General features: G+C 35.9%; 1 long non-coding RNA gene across 1 annotated transcript in view; it reads left to right on the top strand.

Annotated features, from left to right (window-relative positions):
- Positions 1–20618, top strand: part of LOC308060186 — a 61129-nt gene extending 40511 nt beyond the window's left edge. Inside the window, exon 3 of the long non-coding RNA XR_013926642.1 lies at positions 20523–20618. This is a non-coding gene — a long non-coding RNA (uncharacterized lncRNA). The remainder of the gene's footprint in view (positions 1–20522) is intronic.
- Positions 20619–21718: the final 1100 nt, after the last annotated feature.

Below are 21718 nucleotides of genomic sequence, written 5' to 3'. Positions count from 1 at the left end.
GTCTCATGGCTAAAAAAAGTATCACAGGTAAAAAAAGTCTCATAGTTATAGAAAGTCTCATAGGTTCTAAAATTCTCACAGGTAAAAAAAGTCTCATGGGCAAAAAAGGTCTGACAGGTAAGAAAAGTCTTATGAGCAAGAAAGGTCTCAAGTGTAAAAAGTCTTACGGGTAAAAAAGTCTCATGGGTAAAAACATTCTCACGGGTAAAAAAGGTGTCAGGTGTTGTAAGTCTAGCAGGTATAAAAAGTCTCACGGATAAAAATTTTCCTTGGTAAAAAGTCTATTGGGTAAAATGTCTGACGGATAAAAAAAGTCTTATGGGCAAAAAAGGTCTGACAGGTAAGAAAAGTCTCATGGGTAAAAAAGGTCTCACAGGTAAGAAAAGTCTCATGCGTAAAAAAAGTCTCACAGGTAAAAAAATTCTCATGGGCAAAAAAGGTCTCACAGGTAAGAAAAGTCTTATGAGCGAAAAAGGTCTCAAGTGTTAAAAGTCTTACGGGTAAAAAAGTCTCATGGGTAAAAAAGGTCTGACAGGTAAGAAAAGTCTCATGGGTAAAAAAGGTCTCACAGGTAAGAAAAGTCTCATGCGTAAAAAAAGTCTCACAGGTAAAAATTCTCAGTGGTAAAAAAATTGTCATGGGCAAAAAAGGTCTGACAGGTAAGAAAAGTCTTATGAGCAAAAAAGGTCTCAAGTGTAAAACGTCTCACAGGTAAAAAACTCTTATGGGTAAAAAAAGTCTCACAGGTAAGAAAAGTCTTATGAGCAAAAAAGGTCTCAAGTGTAAAAAGTCTTACGGGTAAAAAAGTCTCATGGGTAAAAAAATTCTCATGGGTAAAAAAGGTGTCAGGTGTTGTAAGTCTAACAGGTATAAAAAGTCTCACGGATAAAAATTTTCCTTGGTAAACAGTCTATTGGGTAAAATGTCTAGACGGATAAAAAAAGTCTCATGGGCAAAAAAGGTCTCACAGGTAAGAAAAGTCTTATGGGCAAAAAAGGTCTCACGTGTAAAAAGTCTTACGGGTAAAAAAGTCTCATGGGTAAAAAAAGTCTCACAGGTAAAAGATCTCACAGGTAAAAAAATTCTCGGGCAAAAAAGGTCTCACAGGTAAGAAAAGTCTTATGAGCAAAAAAGGTCTCAAGTGTAAAAAGTCTTACGGGTAAAAAAGTCTCATGGGTAAAAAAAGTCTCATGGGTAAAAAAATTCTCACGGCTAAAAAAGGTGTCAGGTGTTGTAAGTCTAACAGGTATAAAAAGTCTCACGGCTAAAACTTTTCCTTGGTAAAAAGTGTATTGGGTAAAATGCCTGACAAGTAAAAAAGGTCTGACGGGTAAAAAAAGTCTCGTGGGTTAAAAAGTCTCATGGGTAAAAAGATTCAAGTGTAAAAGTGTCTCAGGGGTAAAAAAGGTCTATCGTTTAAAAAAAGGCTCATGGCTAAAAAAAGTATCACAGGTAAAAAAAGTCTCATAGTTATAGAAAGTCTCATAGGTTCTAAAATTCTCACAGGTAAAAAAAGTGTCATGGGCAAAAAAGGTCTGACAGGTAAGAAAAGTCTTATGAGCAAAAAAGGTCTCAAGTGTAAAAAGTCTTACGGGTAAAAAAGTCTCATGGGTAAAAACATTCTCACGGGTAAAAAAGGTGTCAGGTGTTGTAAGTCTAGCAGGTATAAAAAGTCTCACGGATAAAACTTTTCCTTGGTAAACAGTCTATTGGGTAAAATGTCTAGACGGATAAAAAAAGTCTCATGGGCAAAAAAGGTCTGACAGGTAAGAAAAGTCTTATGGGCAAAAAAGGTCTCAAGTGTAAAAAGTCTTACGGGTAAAAAAGTATCATGGGTAAAAAAAGTCTCACAGGTAAAAGATCTCACAGGTAAAAAAATTCTCGGGCAAAAAAGGTCTCACAGGTAAGAAAAGTCTTATGGGCAAAAAAGGTCTCAAGTGTAAAAAGTCTTACGGGTAAAAAAGTCTCATGGGTAAAAAAAGTCTCATGGGTAAAAAAATTCTCACGGCTAAAAAAGGTGTCAGGTGTTGTAAGTCTAACAGGTATAAAAAGTCTCACGGCTAAAACTTTTCCTTGGTAAAAAGTGTATTGGGTAAAATGCCTGACAAGTAAAAAAGGTCTGACGGGTAAGAAAAGTCTCGTGGGTGAAAAAGTCTCATGGGTAAAAAGATTCAAGTGTAAAAGTGTCTCAGGGGTAAAAAAGGTCTATCGTTTAAAAAAAGTCTCATGGCTAAATAAGTATCACAGGTAAAAAAAGTCTGATAGTTATAGAAAGTCTCATAGGTTCTAAAATTCTCACAGGTAAAAAAAGTGTCATGGGCAAAAAAGGTCTGACAGGTAAGAAAAGTCTTATGAGCAAAAAAGGTCTCAAGTGTAAAAAGTCTTACGGGTAAAAAAGTCTCATGGGTAAAAAAATTCTCACGGGTAAAAAAGGTGTCAGGTGTTGTAAGTCTAGCAGGTATAAAAAGTCTCACGGCTAAAAATTTTCCTTGGTAAAAAGTGTATTGGGTAAAATGCCTGACGGATAAAAAAATTCTCATGGGCAAAAAAGGTCTCACAGGTAAGAAAAGTCTTATGAGCGAAAAAGGTCTCAAGTGTAAAAAGTCTTACGGGTAAAAAAGTCTCATGGGTAAAAAAGGTCTGACAGGTAAGAAAAGTCTCATGGGTAAAAAAGGTCTCACAGGTAAGAAAAGTCTCATGCGTAAAAAAAGTCTCACAGGTAAAAATTCTCAGTGGTAAAAAAATTGTCATGGGCAAAAAAGGTCTCACAGGTAAGAAAAGTCTTATGAGCAAAAAAGGTCTCAAGTGTAAAACGTCTCACAGGTAAAAAACTCTTATGGGTAAAAAAAGTCTCACAGGTAAGAAAAGTCTTATGAGCAAAAAAGGTCTCAAGTGTAAAAAGTCTTACGGGTAAAAAAGTCTCATGGGTAAAAAAATTCTCATGGGTAAAAAAGGTGTCAGGTGTTGTAAGTCTAACAGGTATAAAAAGTCTCACGGATAAAAATTTTCCTTGGTAAACAGTCTATTGGGTAAAATGTCTAGACGGATAAAAAAAGTCTCATGGGCAAAAAAGGTCTCACAGGTAAGAAAAGTCTTATGGGCAAAAAAGGTCTCACGTGTAAAAAGTCTTACGGGTAAAAAAGTCTCATGGGTAAAAAAAGTCTCACAGGTAAAAGATCTCACAGGTAAAAAAATTCTCGGGCAAAAAAGGTCTCACAGGTAAGAAAAGTCTTATGAGCAAAAAAGGTCTCAAGTGTAAAAAGTCTTACGGGTAAAAAAGTCTCATGGGTAAAAAAAGTCTCATGGGTAAAAAAATTCTCACGGCTAAAAAAGGTGTCAGGTGTTGTAAGTCTAACAGGTATAAAAAGTCTCACGGCTAAAACTTTTCCTTGGTAAAAAGTGTATTGGGTAAAATGCCTGACAAGTAAAAAAGGTCTGACGGGTAAGAAAAGTCTCGTGGGTGAAAAAGTCTCATGGGTAAAAAGATTTAAGTGTAAAATGTCTCAGGGGTAAAAAAGGTCTATCGTTTAAAAAAAGTCTCATGGCTAAAAAAAGTATCACAGGTAAAAAAAGTCTCATAGTTATAGAAAGTCTCATAGGTTCTAAAATTCTCACAGGTAAAAAAAGTCTCATGGGCAAAAAAGGTCTGACAGGTAAGAAAAGTCTTATGAGCAAGAAAGGTCTCAAGTGTAAAAAGTCTTACGGGTAAAAAAGTCTCATGGGTAAAAACATTCTCACGGGTAAAAAAGGTGTCAGGTGTTGTAAGTCTAGCAGGTATAAAAAGTCTCACGGATAAAAATTTTCCTTGGTAAAAAGTCTATTGGGTAAAATGTCTGACGGATAAAAAAAGTCTTATGGGCAAAAAAGGTCTGACAGGTAAGAAAAGTCTCATGGGTAAAAAAGGTCTCACAGGTAAGAAAAGTCTCATGCGTAAAAAAAGTCTCACAGGTAAAAAATCTCACAGGTAAAAAAATTCTCATGGGCAAAAAAGGTCTCACAGGTAAGAAAAGTCTTATGAGCGAAAAAGGTCTCAAGTGTAAAAAGTCTTACGGGTAAAAAAGTCTCATGGGTAAAAAAGGTCTGACAGGTAAGAAAAGTCTCATGGGTAAAAAAGGTCTCACAGGTAAGAAAAGTCTCATGCGTAAAAAAAGTCTCACAGGTAAAAATTCTCAGTGGTAAAAAAATTGTCATGGGCAAAAAAGGTCTCACAGGTAAGAAAAGTCTTATGAGCAAAAAAGGTCTCAAGTGTAAAACGTCTCACAGGTAAAAAACTCTTATGGGTAAAAAAAGTCTCACAGGTAAGAAAAGTCTTATGAGCAAAAAAGGTCTCAAGTGTAAAAAGTCTTACGGATAAAAAAGTCTCATGGGTAAAAAAATTCTCATGGGTAAAAAAGGTGTCAGGTGTTGTAAGTCTAACAGGTATAAAAAGTCTCACGGATAAAAATTTTCCTTGGTAAACAGTCTATTGGGTAAAATGTCTAGACGGATAAAAAAAGTCTCATGGGCAAAAAAGGTCTCACAGGTAAGAAAAGTCTTATGGGCAAAAAAGGTCTCACGTGTAAAAAGTCTTACGGGTAAAAAAGTCTCATGGGTAAAAAAAGTCTCACAGGTAAAAGATCTCACAGGTAAAAAAATTCTCGGGCAAAAAAGGTCTCACAGGTAAGAAAAGTCTTATGAGCAAAAAAGGTCTCAAGTGTAAAAAGTCTTATGGGTAAAAAAGTCTCATGGGTAAAAAAAGTCTCATGGGTAAAAAAATTCTCACGGCTAAAAAAGGTGTCAGGTGTTGTAAGTCTAACAGGTATAAAAAGTCTCACGGCTAAAACTTTTCCTTGGTAAAAAGTGTATTGGGTAAAATGCCTGACAAGTAAAAAAGGTCTGACGGGTAAAAAAAGTCTCGTGGGTTAAAAAGTCTCATGGGTAAAAAGATTCAAGTGTAAAAGTGTCTCAGGGGTAAAAAAGGTCTATCGTTTAAAAAAAGGCTCATGGCTAAAAAAAGTATCACAGGTAAAAAAAGTCTCATAGTTATAGAAAGTCTCATAGGTTCTAAAATTCTCACAGGTAAAAAAAGTGTCATGGGCAAAAAAGGTCTGACAGGTAAGAAAAGTCTTATGAGCAAAAAAGGTCTCAAGTGTAAAAAGTCTTACGGGTAAAAAAGTCTCATGGGTAAAAACATTCTCACGGGTAAAAAAGGTGTCAGGTGTTGTAAGTCTAGCAGGTATAAAAAGTCTCACGGATAAAACTTTTCCTTGGTAAACAGTCTATTGGGTAAAATGTCTGACGGATAAAAAAAGTCTCATGGGCAAAAAAGGTCTGACAGGTAAGAAAAGTCTCATGGGCAAAAAAGGTCTCACAGGTAAGAAAAGTCTCATGCGTAAAAAAAGTCTCACAGGTAAAAGATCTCACTGGTAAAAAAATTGTCATGGGCAAAAAAGGTCTCACAGGTAAGAAAAGTCTTATGAGCAAAAAAGGTCTCAAGTGTAAAAAGTCTTACGGGTAAAAAAGTCTCATGGGTAAAAACATTCTCACGGGTAAAAAAGATGTCAGGTGTTGTAAGTCTAGCAGGTATAAAAAGTCTCACGGATAAAAATTTTCCTTGGTAAACAGTCTATTGGGTAAAATGTCTGACGGGTAAAAAAAGTCTCATGGGCAAAAAAGGTCTGACAGGTAAGAAAAGTCTTATGAGCAAAAAAGGTCTCAAGTGTAAAAAGCCTTACGGGTAAAAAAGTCTCATGGGTAAAAAAAGTCTCATGGGTAAAAAAATTCTCACGGCTAAAAAAGGTGTCAGGTGTTGTAAGTCTAACAGGTATAAAAAGTCTCACGGCTAAAACTTTTCCTTGGTAAAAAGTGTATTGGGTAAAATGCCTGACCAGTAAAAAAGGTCTGACGGGTAAGAAAAGTCTCGTGGGTGAAAAAGTCTCATGGGTAAAAAGATTCAAGTGTAAAAGTGTCTCAGGGGTAAAAAAGGTCTATCGTTTAAAAAAAGTCTCATGGCTAAAAAAAGTATCACAGGTAAAAAAAGTCTCATAGTTATAGAAAGTCTCATAGGTTCTAAAATTCTCACAGGTAAAAAAAGTGTCATGGGCAAAAAAGGTCTGACAGGTAAGAAAAGTCTTATGAGCAAAAAAGGTCTCAAGTGTAAAAAGTCTTACGGGTAAAAAAGTCTCATGGGTAAAAAAAGTCTCACAGGTAAAAGATCTCACTGGTAAAAAAATTCTCATGGGCAAAAAAGGTCTCACAGGTAAGAAAAGTCTTATGAGCAAAAAAGGTCTCAAGTGTAAAAAGTCTTACGGGTAAAAAAGTCTCATGGGTAAAAACATTCTCACGGGTAAAAAAGGTGTCAGGTGTTGTAAGTCTAGCAGGTATAAAAAGTCTCACGGATAAAAATTTTCCTTGGTAAAAAGTCTATTGGGTAAAATGTCTGACGGATAAAAAAAGTCTCATGGGCAAAAAAGGTCTGACAGGTAAGAAAAGTCTCATGGGTAAAAAAGGTCTCACAGGTAAGAAAAGTCTCATGCGTAAAAAAAGTCTCACAGGTAAAAAATCTCACAGGTAAAAAAATTCTCATGGGCAAAAAAGGTCTCACAGGTAAGAAAAGTCTTATGAGCGAAAAAGGTCTCAAGTGTAAAAAGTCTTACGGGTAAAAAAGTCTCATGGGTAAAAAAGGTCTGACAGGTAAGAAAAGTCTCATGGGTAAAAAAGGTCTCACAGGTAAGAAAAGTCTCATGCGTAAAAAAAGTCTCACAGGTAAAAATTCTCAGTGGTAAAAAAATTGTCATGGGCAAAAAAGGTCTGACAGGTAAGAAAAGTCTTATGAGCAAAAAAGGTCTCAAGTGTAAAAAGTCTTACGGGTAAAAAAGTCTCATGGGTAAAAAAAGTCTCACAGGTAAAAGATCTCACAGGTAAAAAAATTCTCGGGCAAAAAAGGTCTCACAGGTAAGAAAAGTCTTATGAGCAAAAAAGGTCTCACGTGTAAAAAGTCTTACGGGTAAAAAAGTCTCATGGGTAAAAAAAGTCTCATGGGTAAAAAAATTCTCACGGCTAAAAAAGGTGTCAGGTGTTGTAAGTCTAACAGGTATAAAAAGTCTCACGGCTAAAACTTTTCCTTGGTAAAAAGTGTATTGGGTAAAATGCCTGACAAGTAAAAAAGGTCTGACGGGTAAGAAAAGTCTCGTGGGTGAAAAAGTCTCATGGGTAAAAAGATTCAAGTGTAAAAGTGTCTCAGGGGTAAAAAAGGTCTATCGTTTAAAAAAAGTCTCATGGCTAAAAAAAGTATCACAGGTAAAAAAAGTCTCATAGTTATAGAAAGTCTCATAGGTTCTAAAATTCTCACAGGTAAAAAAAGTGTCATGGGCAAAAAAGGTCTGAGAGGTAAGAAAAGTCTTATGAGCAAAAAAGGTCTCAAGTGTAAAAAGTCTTACGGGTAAAAAAGTCTCATGGGTAAAAACATTCTCACGGGTAAAAAAGGTGTCAGGTGTTGTAAGTCTAACAGGTATAAAAAGTCTCACGGATAAAAATTTTCCTTGGTAAAAAGTCTATTGGGTAAAATGTCTGACGGATAAAAAAAGTCTTATGGGCAAAAAAGGTCTGACAGGTAAGAAAAGTCTCATGGGTAAAAAAGGTCTCACAGGTAAGAAAAGTCTCATGCGTAAAAAAAGTCTCACAGGTAAAAATTCTCAGTGGTAAAAAAATTGTCATGGGCAAAAAAGGTCTCACAGGTAAGAAAAGTCTTATGAGCAAAAAAGGTCTCAAGTGTAAAAAGTCTCACAGGTAAAAAACTCTTATGGGTAAAAAAAGTCTCACAGGTAAGAAAAGTCTTATGAGCAAAAAAGGTCTCAAGTGTAAAAAGTCTTACGGGTAAAAAAGTCTCATGGGTAAAAAAATTCTCATGGGTAAAAAAGGTGTCAGGTGTTGTAAGTCTAACAGGTATAAAAAGTCTCACGGATAAAACTTTTCCTTGGTAAACAGTCTATTGGGTAAAATGTCTAGACGGATAAAAAAAGTCTCATGGGCAAAAAAGGTCTCACAGGTAAGAAAAGTCTTATGGGCAAAAAAGGTCTCACGTGTAAAAAGTCTTACGGGTAAAAAAGTCTCATGGGTAAAAAAAGTCTCACAGGTAAAAGATCTCACAGGTAAAAAAATTCTCGGGCAAAAAAGGTCTCACAGGTAAGAAAAGTCTTATGAGCAAAAAAGGTCTCAAGTGTAAAAAGTCTTACGGGTAAAAAAGTCTCATGGGTAAAAAAAGTCTCATGGGTAAAAAAATTCTCACGGCTAAAAAAGGTGTCAGGTTTTGTAAGTCTAACAGGTATAAAAAGTCTCACGGCTAAAACTTTTCCTTGGTAAAAAGTGTATTGGGTAAAATGCCTGACAAGTAAAAAAGGTCTGACGGGTAAAAAAAGTCTCGTGGGTGAAAAAGTCTCATGGGTAAAAAGATTCAAGTGTAAAAGTGTCTCAGGGGTAAAAAAGGTCTATCGTTTAAAAAAAGTCTCATGGCTAAAAAAAGTATCACAGGTAAAAAAAGTCTCATAGTTATAGAAAGTCTCATAGGTTCTAAAATTCTCACAGGTAAAAAAAGTGTCATGGGCAAAAAAGGTCTCACAGGTAAGAAAAGTCTTATGAGCAAAAAAGGTCTCAAGTGTAAAAAGTCTTACGGGTAAAAAAGTCTCATGGGTAAAAACATTCTCACGGGTAAAAAAGGTGTCAGGTGTTGTAAGTCTAGCAGGTATAAAAAGTCTCACGGATAAAAATTTTCCTTGGTAAAAAGTCTATTGGGTAAAATGTCTAGACGGATAAAAAAAGTCTCATGGGCAAAAAAGGTCTGACAGGTAAGAAAAGTCTCATGCGTAAAAAAAGTCTCACAGGTAAAAATTCTCAGTGGTAAAAAAATTGTCATGGGCAAAAAAGGTCTCACAGGTAAGAAAAGTCTTATGAGCAAAAAAGGTCTCAAGTGTAAAAAGTCTTACGGGTAAAAAAGTCTCATGGGTAAAAACATTCTCACGGGTAAAAAAGGTGTCAGGTGTTGTAAGTCTAGCAGGTATAAAAAGTCTCACGGATAAAAATTTTCCTTGGTAAAAAGTCTATTGGGTAAAATGTCTGACGGATAAAAAAAGTCTTATGGGCAAAAAAGGTCTGACAGGTAAGAAAAGTCTCATGGGCAAAAAAGGTCTGACAGGTAAGAAAAGTCTCATGCGTAAAAAAAGTCTCACAGGTAAAAATTCTCACAAGTAAGAAAAGTCTCATGGGCAAAAAAGGTCTCACAGGTAAGAAAAGTCTTATGGGCAAAAAAGGTCTCACGTGTAAGAAGTCCTACGGGTAAAAAAATCTCATGGGTAAAAAAAGTCTCACAGGTAAAAGTTCTCACAGGTAAAAAAATTCTCGGGCAAAAAAGGTCTCACAGGTAAGAAAAGTCTTATGAGCAAAAAAGGTCTCAAGTGTAAAAAGTCTTACGGGTAAAAAAGTCTCATGGGTAAAAAAAGTCTCATGGGTAAAAAAATTCTCACGGGTAAAAAAGGTGTCAGGTGTTGTAAGTCTAACAGGTATAAAAAGTCTCACGGCTAAAACTTTTCCTTGGTAAAAAGTGTATTGGGTAAAATGCCTGACAAGTAAAAAAGGTCTGACGGGTAAGAAAAGTCTCGTGGGTGAAAAAGTCTCATGGGTAAAAAGATTCAAGTGTAAAAGTGTCTCAGGGGTAAAAAAGGTCTATCGTTTAAAAAAAGTCTCATGGCTAAAAAAAGTATCACAGGTAAAAAAAGTCTCATAGTTATAGAAAGTCTCATAGGTTCTAAAATTCTCACAGGTAAAAAAAGTGTCATGGGCAAAAAAGGTCTGAGAGGTAAGAAAAGTCTTATGAGCAAAAAAGGTCTCAAGTGTAAAAAGTCTTACGGGTAAAAAAGTCTCATGGGTAAAAACATTCTCACGGGTAAAAAAGGTGTCAGGTGTTGTAAGTCTAGCAGGTATAAAAAGTCTCACGGATAAAACTTTTCCTTGGTAAACAGTCTATTGGGTAAAATGTCTAGATGGATAAAAAAAGTCTCATGGGCAAAAAAGGTCTGACAGGTAAGAAAAGTCTCATGGGCAAAAAAGGTCTCACAGGTAAGAAAAGTCTCATGCGTAAAAAAAGTCTCACAGGTAAAAATTCTCAGTGGTAAAAAAATTGTCATGGGCAAAAAAGGTCTCACAGGTAAGAAAAGTCTTATGAGCAAAAAAGGTCTCAAGTGTAAAAAGTCTTACGGGTAAAAAAGTCTCATGGGTAAAAACATTCTCACGGGTAAAAAAGGTGTCAGGTGTTGTAAGTCTAGCAGGTATAAAAAGTCTCACGGATAAAAATTTTCCTTGGTAAACAGTCTATTGGGTAAAATGTCTGACGGATAAAAAAAGTCTTATGGGCAAAAAAGGTCTGACAGGTAAGAAAAGTCTCATGGGCAAAAAAGGTCTGACAGGTAAGAAAAGTCTCATGCGTAAAAAAAGTCTCACAGGTAAAAATTCTCACAAGTAAGAAAAGTCTCATGGGCAAAAAAGGTCTCACAGGTAAGAAAAGTCTTATGGGCAAAAAAGGTCTCACGTGTAAGAAGTCTTACGGGTAAAAAAGTCTCATGGGTAAAAAAGGTCTGACAGGTAAGAAAAGTCTTATGAGCAAAAAAGGTCTCAAGTGTAAAAAGTCTTACGGGTAAAAAAGTCTCATGGGTAAAAAAAGTCTCACAGGTAAAAGATCTCACTGGTAAAAAAATTCTCATGGGCAAAAAAGGTCTCACAGGTAAGAAAAGTCTTATGAGCAAAAAAGGTCTCAAGTGTAAAAAGTCTTACGGGTAAAAAAGTCTCATGGGTAAAAACATTCTCACGGGTAAAAAAGGTGTCAGGTGTTGTAAGTCTAGCAGGTATAAAAAGTCTCACGGATAAAAATTTTCCTTGGTAAAAAGTCTATTGGGTAAAATGTCTGACGGATAAAAAAAGTCTCATGGGCAAAAAAGGTCTGACAGGTAAGAAAAGTCTCATGGGTAAAAAAGGTCTCACAGGTAAGAAAAGTCTCATGCGTAAAAAAAGTCTCACAGGTAAAAAATCTCACAGGTAAAAAAATTCTCATGGGCAAAAAAGGTCTCACAGGTAAGAAAAGTCTTATGAGCGAAAAAGGTCTCAAGTGTAAAAAGTCTTACGGGTAAAAAAGTCTCATGGGTAAAAAAGGTCTGACAGGTAAGAAAAGTCTCATGGGTAAAAAAGGTCTCACAGGTAAGAAAAGTCTCATGCGTAAAAAAAGTCTCACAGGTAAAAATTCTCAGTGGTAAAAAAATTGTCATGGGCAAAAAAGGTCTCACAGGTAAGAAAAGTCTTATGAGCAAAAAAGGTCTCAAGTGTAAAAAGTCTTACGGGTAAAAAAGTCTCATGGGTAAAAAAAGTCTCACAGGTAAAAGATCTCACTGGTAAAAAAATTGTCATGGGCAAAAAAGGTCTCACAGGTAAGAAAAGTCTTATGAGCAAAAAAGGTCTCAAGTGTAAAAAGTCTTACGGGTAAAAAAGTCTCATGGGTAAAAACATTCTCACGGGTAAAAAAGGTGTCAGGTGTTGTAAGTCTAGCAGGTATAAAAAGTCTCACGGATAAAAATTTTCCTTGGTAAAAAGTCTATTGGGTAAAATGTCTGACGGATAAAAAAAGTCTCATGGGCAAAAAAGGTCTGACAGGTAAGAAAAGTCTCATGGGTAAAAAAGGTCTCACAGGTAAGAAAAGTCTCATGCGTAAAAAAAGTCTCACAGGTAAAAAATCTCACAGGTAAAAAAATTCTCATGGGCAAAAAAGGTCTCACAGGTAAGAAAAGTCTTATGAGCGAAAAAGGTCTCAAGTGTAAAAAGTCTTACGGGTAAAAAAGTCTCATGGGTAAAAAAGGTCTGACAGGTAAGAAAAGTCTCATGGGTAAAAAAGGTCTCACAGGTAAGAAAAGTCTCATGCGTAAAAAAAGTCTCACAGGTAAAAATTCTCAGTGGTAAAAAAATTGTCATGGGCAAAAAAGGTCTCACAGGTAAGAAAAGTCTTATGAGCAAAAAAGGTCTCAAGTGTAAAAAGTCTTACGGGTAAAAAAGTCTCATGGGTAAAAAAAGTCTCACAGGTAAAAGATCTCACAGGTAAAAAAATTCTCGGGCAAAAAAGGTCTCACAGGTAAGAAAAGTCTTATGAGCAAAAAAGGTCTCACGTGTAAAAAGTCTTACGGGTAAAAAAGTCTCATGGGTAAAAAAAGTCTCATGGGTAAAAAAATTCTCACGGCTAAAAAAGGTGTCAGGTGTTGTAAGTCTAACAGGTATAAAAAGTCTCACGGCTAAAACTTTTCCTTGGTAAAAAGTGTATTGGGTAAAATGCCTGACAAGTAAAAAAGGTCTGACGGGTAAGAAAAGTCTCGTGGGTGAAAAAGTCTCATGGGTAAAAAGATTCAAGTGTAAAAGTGTCTCAGGGGTAAAAAAGGTCTATCGTTTAAAAAAAGTATCATGGCTAAAAAAAGTATCACAGGTAAAAAAAGTCTCATAGTTATAGAAAGTCTCATAGGTTCTAAAATTCTCACAGGTAAAAAAAGTGTCATGGGCAAAAAAGGTCTGAGAGGTAAGAAAAGTCTTATGAGCAAAAAAGGTCTCAAGTGTAAAAAGTCTTACGGGTAAAAAAGTCTCATGGGTAAAAACATTCTCACGGGTAAAAAAGGTGTCAGGTGTTGTAAGTCTAACAGGTATAAAAAGTCTCACGGATAAAAATTTTCCTTGGTAAAAAGTCTATTGGGTAAAATGTCTGACGGATAAAAAAAGTCTTATGGGCAAAAAAGGTCTGACAGGTAAGAAAAGTCTCATGGGTAAAAAAGGTCTCACAGGTAAGAAAAGTCTCATGCGTAAAAAAAGTCTCACAGGTAAAAATTCTCAGTGGTAAAAAAATTGTCATGGGCAAAAAAGGTCTCACAGGTAAGAAAAGTCTTATGAGCAAAAAAGGTCTCAAGTGTAAAAAGTCTCACAGGTAAAAAACTCTTATGGGTAAAAAAAGTCTCACAGGTAAGAAAAGTCTTATGAGCAAAAAAGGTCTCAAGTGTAAAAAGTCTTACGGGTAAAAAAGTCTCATGGGTAAAAAAATTCTCATGGGTAAAAAAGGTGTCAGGTGTTGTAAGTCTAACAGGTATAAAAAGTCTCACGGATAAAACTTTTCCTTGGTAAACAGTCTATTGGGTAAAATGTCTAGACGGATAAAAAAAGTCTCATGGGCAAAAAAGGTCTCACAGGTAAGAAAAGTCTTATGGGCAAAAAAGGTCTCACGTGTAAAAAGTCTTACGGGTAAAAAAGTCTCATGGGTAAAAAAAGTCTCACAGGTAAAAGATCTCACAGGTAAAAAAATTCTCGGGCAAAAAAGGTCTCACAGGTAAGAAAAGTCTTATGAGCAAAAAAGGTCTCAAGTGTAAAAAGTCTTACGGGTAAAAAAGTCTCATGGGTAAAAAAAGTCTCATGGGTAAAAAAATTCTCACGGCTAAAAAAGGTGTCAGGTGTTGTAAGTCTAACAGGTATAAAAAGTCTCACGGCTAAAACTTTTCCTTGGTAAAAAGTGTATTGGGTAAAATGCCTGACAAGTAAAAAAGGTCTGACGGGTAAAAAAAGTCTCGTGGGTGAAAAAGTCTCATGGGTAAAAAGATTCAAGTGTAAAAGTGTCTCAGGGGTAAAAAAGGTCTATCGTTTAAAAAAAGTCTCATGGCTAAAAAAAGTATCACAGGTAAAAAAAGTCTCATAGTTATAGAAAGTCTCATAGGTTCTAAAATTCTCACAGGTAAAAAAAGTGTCATGGGCAAAAAAGGTCTGAGAGGTAAGAAAAGTCTTATGAGCAAAAAAGGTCTCAAGTGTAAAAAGTCTTACGGGTAAAAAAGTCTCATGGGTAAAAACATTCTCACGGGTAAAAAAGGTGTCAGGTGTTGTAAGTCTAGCAGGTATAAAAAGTCTCACGGATAAAAATTTTCCTTGGTAAACAGTCTATTGGGTAAAATGTCTAGACGGATAAAAAAAGTCTCATGGGCAAAAAAGGTCTGACAGGTAAGAAAAGTCTCATGCGTAAAAAAAGTCTCACAGGTAAAAATTCTCAGTGGTAAAAAAATTGTCATGGGCAAAAAAGGTCTCACAGGTAAGAAAAGTCTTATGAGCAAAAAAGGTCTCAAGTGTAAAAAGTCTTACGGGTAAAAAAGTCTCATGGGTAAAAACATTCTCACGGGTAAAAAAGGTGTCAGGTGTTGTAAGTCTAGCAGGTATAAAAAGTCTCACGGATAAAAATTTTCCTTGGTAAAAAGTCTATTGGGTAAAATGTCTGACGGATAAAAAAAGTCTTATGGGCAAAAAAGGTCTGACAGGTAAGAAAAGTCTCATGGGCAAAAAAGGTCTGACAGGTAAGAAAAGTCTCATGCGTAAAAAAAGTCTCACAGGTAAAAATTCTCACAAGTAAGAAAAGTCTCATGGGCAAAAAAGGTCTCACAGGTAAGAAAAGTCTTATGGGCAAAAAAGGTCTCACGTGTAAGAAGTCCTACGGGTAAAAAAGTCTCATGGGTAAAAAAAGTCTCACAGGTAAAAGTTCTCACAGGTAAAAAAATTCTCGGGCAAAAAAGGTCTCACAGGTAAGAAAAGTCTTATGAGCAAAAAAGGTCTCAAGTGTAAAAAGTCTTACGGGTAAAAAAGTCTCATGGGTAAAAAAAGTCTCATGGGTAAAAAAATTCTCACGGGTAAAAAAGGTGTCAGGTGTTGTAAGTCTAACAGGTATAAAAAGTCTCACGGCTAAAACTTTTCCTTGGTAAAAAGTGTATTGGGTAAAATGCCTGACAAGTAAAAAAGGTCTGACGGGTAAGAAAAGTCTCGTGGGTGAAAAAGTCTCATGGGTAAAAAGATTCAAGTGTAAAAGTGTCTCAGGGGTAAAAAAGGTCTATCGTTTAAAAAAAGTCTCATGGCTAAAAAAAGTATCACAGGTAAAAAAAGTCTCATAGTTATAGAAAGTCTCATAGGTTCTAAAATTCTCACAGGTAAAAAAAGTGTCATGGGCAAAAAAGGTCTGACAGGTAAGAAAAGTGTTATGAGCAAAAAAGGTCTCAAGTGTAAAAAGTCTTACGGGTAAAAAAGTCTCATGGGTAAAAACATTCTCACGGGTAAAAAAGGTGTCAGGTGTTGTAAGTCTAGCAGGTATAAAAAGTCTCACGGATAAAACTTTTCCTTGGTAAACAGTCTATTGGGTAAAATGTCTAGATGGATAAAAAAAGTCTCATGGGCAAAAAAGGTCTGACAGGTAAGAAAAGTCTCATGGGCAAAAAAGGTCTGACAGGTAAGAAAAGTCTCATGCGTAAAAAAAGTCTCACAGGTAAAAATTCTCAGTGGTAAAAAAATTGTCATGGGCAAAAAAGGTCTCACAGGTAAGAAAAGTCTTATGAGCAAAAAAGGTCTCAAGTGTAAAAAGTCTTACGGGTAAAAAAGTCTCATGGGTAAAAACATTCTCACGGGTAAAAAAGGTGTCAGGTGCTGTAGGTCTAGCAGGTATAAAAAGTCTCACGGATAAAAATTTTCCTTGGTAAACAGTCTATTGGGTAAAATGTCTGACGGATAAAAAAAGTCTTATGGGCAAAAAAGGTCTGACAGGTAAGAAAAGTCTCATGGGCAAAAAAGGTCTGACAGGTAAGAAAAGTCTCATGCGTAAAAAAAGTCTCACAGGTAAAAATTCTCACAAGTAAGAAAAGTCTCATGGGCAAAAAAGGTCTCACAGGTAAGAAAAGTCTTATGGGCAAAAAAGGTCTCACGTGTAAGAAGTCTTACGGGTAAAAAAGTCTCATGGGTAAAAAAAGTCTCACAGGTAAAAGTTCTCACAGGTAAAAAAATTCTCGGGCAAAAAAGGTCTCACAGGTAAGAAAAGTCTTATGAGCAAAAAAGGTCTCAAGTGTAAAAAGTCTTACGGGTAAAAAAGTCTCATGGGTAAAAAAAGTCTCATGGGTAAAAAAATTCTCACGGGTAAAAAAGGTGTCAGGTGTTGTAAGTCTAGCAGGTATAAAAAGTCTCACGGCTAAAACTTTTCCTTGGTAAAAAGTGTATTGGGTAAAATGCCTGACAAGTAAAAAAGGTCTGACGGGTAAGTAAAGTCTCGTGGGTGAAAAAGTCTCATGGGTAAAAAGATTCAAGTGTAAAAGTGTCTCAGGGGTAAAAAAGGTCTATCGTTTAAAAAAAGTCTCATGGCTAAAAAAAGTATCACAGGTAAAAAAAGTCTCATAGTTATAGAAAGTATCATAGGTTCTAAAATTCTCACAGGTAAAAAAAGTGTCATGGGCAAAAAAGGTCTGAGAGGTAAGAAAAGTCTTATGAGCAAAAAAGGTCTCAAGTGTAAAAAGTCTTACGGGTAAAAAAGTCTCATGGGTAAAAACATTCTCACGGGTAAAAAAGGTGTCAGGTGTTGTAAGTCTAGCAGGTATAAAAAGTCTCACGGATAAAACTTTTCCTTGGTAAACAGTCTATTGGGTAAAATGTCTAGACGGATAAAAAAAGTCTCATGGGCAAAAAAGGTCTGACAGGTAAGAAAAGTCTCATGGGCAAAAAAGGTCTCACAGGTAAGAAAAGTCTCATGCGTAAAAAAAGTCTCACAGGTAAAAATTCTCAGTGGTAAAAAAATTGTCATGGGCAAAAAAGGTCTCACAGGTAAGAAAAGTCTTATGAGCGAAAAAGGTCTCAAGTGTAAAAAGTCTTACGGGTAAAAAAGTCTCATGGGTAAAAAAGGTCTGACAGGTAAGAAAAGTCTCATGGGTAAAAAAGGTCTCACAGGTAAGAAAAGTCTCATGCGTAAAAAAAGTCTCACAGGTAAAAATTCTCAGTGGTAAAAAAATTGTCATGGGCAAAAAAGGTCTCACAGGTAAGAAAAGTCTCATGGGTAAAAAAAGTCTCACAGGTAAAAAAATTCTCATGGGCAAAAAAGGTCTCACAGGTAAGAAAAGTCTTATGAGCAAAAAAGGTCTCAAGTGTAAAAAGTCTTACGGGTAAAAAAGTCTCATGGGTAAAAAAAGTCTCATGGGTAAAAAAATTCTCACGGCTAAAAAAGGTGTCAGGTGTTGTAAGTCTAACAGGTATAAAAAGTCTCACGGCTAAAACTTTTCCTTGGTAAAAAGTGTATTGGGTAAAATGCCTGACAAGTAAAAAAGGTCTGACGGGTAAAAAAAGTCTCGTGGGTGAAAAAGTCTCATGGGTAAAAAGATTCAAGTGTAAAAGTGTCTCAGGGGTAAAAAAGGTCTATCGTTTAAAAAAAGTCTCATGGCTAAAAAAAGTATCACAGGTAAAAAAAGTCTCATAGTTATAGAAAGTCTCATAGGTTCTAAAATTCTCACAGGTAAAAAAAGTGTCATGGGCAAAAAAGGTCTCACAGGTAAGAAAAGTCTTATGAGCAAAAAAGGTCTCAAGTGTAAAAAGTCTTACGGGTAAAAAAGTCTCATGGGTAAAAACATTCTCACGGGTAAAAAAGGTGTCAGGTGTTGTAAGTCTAGCAGGTATAAAAAGTCTCACGGATAAAAATTTTCCTTGGTAAAAAGTCTATTGGGTAAAATGTCTGACGGATAAAAAAAGTCTCATGGGCAAAAAAGATCTGACAGGTAAGAAAAGTCTCATGGGCAAAAAAGGTCTCACAGGTAAGAAAAGTCTCATGCGTAAAAAAAGTCTCACAGGTAAAAATTCTCACAAGTAAGAAAATTCTCATGGGCAAAAAAGGTCTCACAGGTAAGAAAAGTCTTATGGACAAAAAAGGTCTCAAGTGTAAAAAGTCTTACGGGTAAAAAAGTCTCATGGGTAAAAAAAGTCTCATGGGTAAAAAAATTCTCACGGCTAAAAAAGGTGTCAGGTGCTGTAGGTCTAACAGGTATGAAAAGTCTCACGGCTAAAACTTTTCCTTGGTAAAAAGTGTATTGGGTAAAATGCCTGACAAGTAAAAAAGGTCTGACGGGTAAAAAAAGTCTCGTGGGTGAAAAAGTCTCATGGGTAAAAAGATTCAAGTGTAAAAGTGTCTCAGGGGTAAAAAAGGTCTATCGTTTAAAAAAAGTCTCATGGCTAAAAAAAGTATCACAGGTAAAAAAAGTCTCATAGTTATAGAAAGTCTCATAGGTTCTAAAATTCTCACAGGTAAAAAAAGTCTCATGGGCAAAAAAAGGTCTCACAGGTAAGAAAAGTCTTATGAGCAAAAAAGGTCTCAAGTGTAAAAAGTCTTACAGGTAAAAAAGTCTCATGGGTAAAAACATTCTCACGGGTAAAAAAGGTGTCAGGTGTTGTAAGTCTAGCAGGTATAAAAAGTCTCACGGATAAAAATTTTCCTTGGTAAAAAGTCTATTGGGTAAAATGTCTGACGGGTAAAAAAAGTCTCATGGGCAAAAAAGGTCTGACAGGTAAGAAAAGTGTCATGGGCAAAAAAGGTCTCACAGGTAAGAAAAGTCTTATGAGCAAGAAAGGTCTCAAGTGTAAAAAGTCTTACGGGTAAAAAAGTCTCATGGGTAAAAAAGGTCTGACAGGTAAGAAAAGTCTCATGGGCTAAAAAGGTCTCACAGGTAAGAAAAGTCTCATGCGTAAAAAAAGTCTCACAGATAAAAATTCTCAGTGGTAAAAAAATTGTCATGGGCAAAAAAGGTCTCACAGGTAAGAAAAGTCTTATGAGCAAGAAAGGACTCAAGTGTAAAAAGTCTTACGGGTAAAAAAGTCTCATGGGTAAAAAAATTCTCACGGGTAAAAAAGGTGTCAGGTGTTGTACGTCTAGCAGGTATAAAAAGTCTCACGGATAAAAATTTTCCTTGGTAAACAGTCTAATGGGTAAAATGTCTAGACAGATAAAAAAAGTCTCATGGGCAAAAAAGGTCTCACAGGTAAGAAAAGTCTTATGGGCAAAAAAGGTCTCACGTGTAAAAAGTCTTACGGGTAAAAAAGTCTCATGGGTAAAAAAAGTCTCACAGGTAAAATATCTCACTGGTAAAAAAATTCTCATGGCCAAAAAAGGTCTCACAGGTAAGAAAAGTCTTATGAGCAAAAAAGGTCTCAAGTGAAAAAAGTCTTACGGGTAAAAAAGTCTCATGGGTAAAAAAGGTCTGACAGGTAAGAAAAGTCTCATGGGCAAAAAAGGTCTCACAGGTAAGAAAAGTCTCATGCGTAAAAAAAGTCTCACAGGTAAAAATTCTCACAAGTAAGAAAATTCTCATGGGCAAAAAAGGTCTCACAGGTAAGAAAAGTCTTATGAGCAAAAAAGGTCTCAAGTGTAAAAAGTCTTACGGGTAAAAAAGTCTCATGGGTAAAAACATTCTCACGGGTAAAAAAGGTGTCAGGTGTTGTAAGTCTAGCAGGTATAAAAAGTCTCACGGATAAAAATTTTCCTTGGTAAACAGTCTATTGGGTAAAATGTCTGACGGGTAAAAAAAGTCTCATGGGCAAAAAAGGTCTGACAGGTAAGAAAAGTCTCATGGGCAAAAAAGGTCTCACAGGTAAGAAAAGTCTCATGCGTAAAAAAAGTCTCACAGGTAAAAATTCTCAGTGGTAAAAAAATTCTCATGGGCAAAAAAGGTCTCACAGGTAAGAAAAGTCTTATGAGCAAAAAAGGTCTCAAGTGTAAAAAGCCTTACGGGTAAAAAAGTCTCATGGGTAAAAAAAGTCTCATGGGTAAAAAAATTCTCACGGCTAAAAAAGGTGTCAGGTGTTGTAAGTCTAACAGGTATAAAAAGTCTCACGGCTAAAACTTTTCCTTGGTAAAAAGTGTATTGTGTAAAATGCCTGACAAGTAAAAAAGGTCTGACGGGTAAAAAAAGTCTCGTGGGTGAAAAAGTCTCATGGGTAAAAAGATTCAAGTGTAAAAGTGTCTCAGGGGTAAAAAAGGTCTATCGTTTAAAAAAAGTCTCATGGCTAAAAAAAGTATCACAGGTAAAAAAAGTCTCATAGTTATAGAAAGTCTCATAGGTTCTAAAATTCTCACAGGTAAAAAAAGTGTCATGGGCAAAAAAGGTCTGACAGGTAAGAAAAGTCTCATGGGTAAAAAAGGTCTCACAGGTAAGAAAAGTCTCATGCGTAAAAAAAGTCTCACAGATAAAAATTCTCAGTGGTAAAAAAATTGTCATGGGTAAAAAAGGTCTCACAGGTAAGAAAAGTCTTATGAGCAAGAAAGGTCTCAAGTGTAAAAAGCCTTACGGGTAAAAAAGTCTCATGGGTAAAAAAGGTCTGACAGGTAAGAAAAGTCTCATGGGCAAAAAAGGGCTCACAGGTAAGAAAAGTCTCATGCGTAAAAAAAGTCTCACAGGTAAAAAAATTGTCATGGGCAAAAAAGGTCTCACAGGTAAGAAAAGTCTTATGAGCAAAAAAGGTCTCAAGTGTAAAAAGTCTTTCGGGTAAAAAAGTCTCATGGGTAAAAAAATTCTCACGGGTAAAAAAGGTGTCAGGTGTTGTAAGTCTAGCAGGTATAAAAAGTCTCACGGATAAAAATTTTCCTTGGTAAACAGTCTATTGGGTAAAATGTCTGACGGGTAAAAAAAGTCTCATGGGCAAAAAAGGTCTGACAGGTAAGAAAAGTCTCATGGGCAAAAAAGGTCTCACAGGTAAGAAAAGTCTCATTTGTAAAAAAAGTCTCACAGGTAAAAATTCTCACAGGTAAAAAAATTGTCATGGGCAAAAAAGGTCTCACAGGTAAGAAAAGTCTTATGAGCAAAAAAGGTCTCAAGTGTAAAAAGCCTTACGGGTAAAAAAGTCTCATGGGTAAAAAAAGTCTCATGGGTAAAAAAATTCTCACGGCTAAAAAAGGTGTCAGGTGTTGTAAGTCTAACAGGTATAAAAAGTCTCACGGAAAAAAATTTTCCTTGGTAAACAGTCTATTGGGTAAAATGTCTAGACGGATAAAAAAAGTGTCATGGGCAAAAAAGGTCTCACAGGTAAGAAAAGTCTTATGGGCAAAAAAGGTCTCACGTGTAAAAAGTCTTACGGGTAAAAAAGTCTCATGGGTTAAAAAAGTCTCACAGGTAAAAGATCTCACTGGTAAAAAAATTCTCATGGGCAAAAAAGGTCTCACAGGTAAGAAAAGTCTTATGAGCAAAAAAGGTCTCAAGTGTAAAAAGTCTTACGGGTAAAAAAGTCTCATGGGTAAAAAAATTCTCACGGGTAAAAAAGGTGTCAGGTGTTGTAAGTCTAGCAGGTATAAAAAGTCTCACGGATAAAAATTTTCCTTGGTAAACAGTCTATTGGGTAAAATGTCTGACGGGTAAAAAAAGTCTCATGGGCAAAAAAGGTCTGACAGGTAAGAAAAGTCTCATGGGCAAAAAAGGTCTCACAGGTAAGAAAAGTCTCATGCGTAAAAAAAGTCTCACAGGTAAAAATTCTCACAGGTAAAAAAATTGTCATGGGCAAAAAAGGTCTCACAGGTAAGAAAAGTCTTATGAGCAAAAAAGGTCTCAAGTGTAAAAAGCCTTACGGGTAAAAAAGTCTCATGGGTAAAAAAAGTCTCATGGGTAAAAAAATTCTCACGGCTAAAAAAGGTGTCAGGTGTTGTAAGTCTAACAGGTATAAAAAGTCTCACGGCAAAAACTTTTCCTTGGTAAAAAGTGTATTGTGTAAAATGCCTGACAAGTAAAAAAGGTCTGACGGGTAAAAAAAGTCTCGTGGGTGAAAAAGTCTCATGGGTAAAAAGATTCAAGTGTAAAAGTGTCTCAGGGGTAAAAAAGGTCTATCGTTTAAAAAAAGTCTCATGGCTAAAAAAAGTATCACA

The sequence above is a fragment of the Falco punctatus genome, assembly GCF_963210335.1.
Source record: "Falco punctatus genome assembly, chromosome: 1".
In the NCBI taxonomy this organism is placed as follows: domain Eukaryota; kingdom Metazoa; phylum Chordata; class Aves; order Falconiformes; family Falconidae; genus Falco; species Falco punctatus.
Note: the sequence above shows the minus strand (reverse complement) of the source record. Positions and strands in the feature narration are given on the sequence as shown.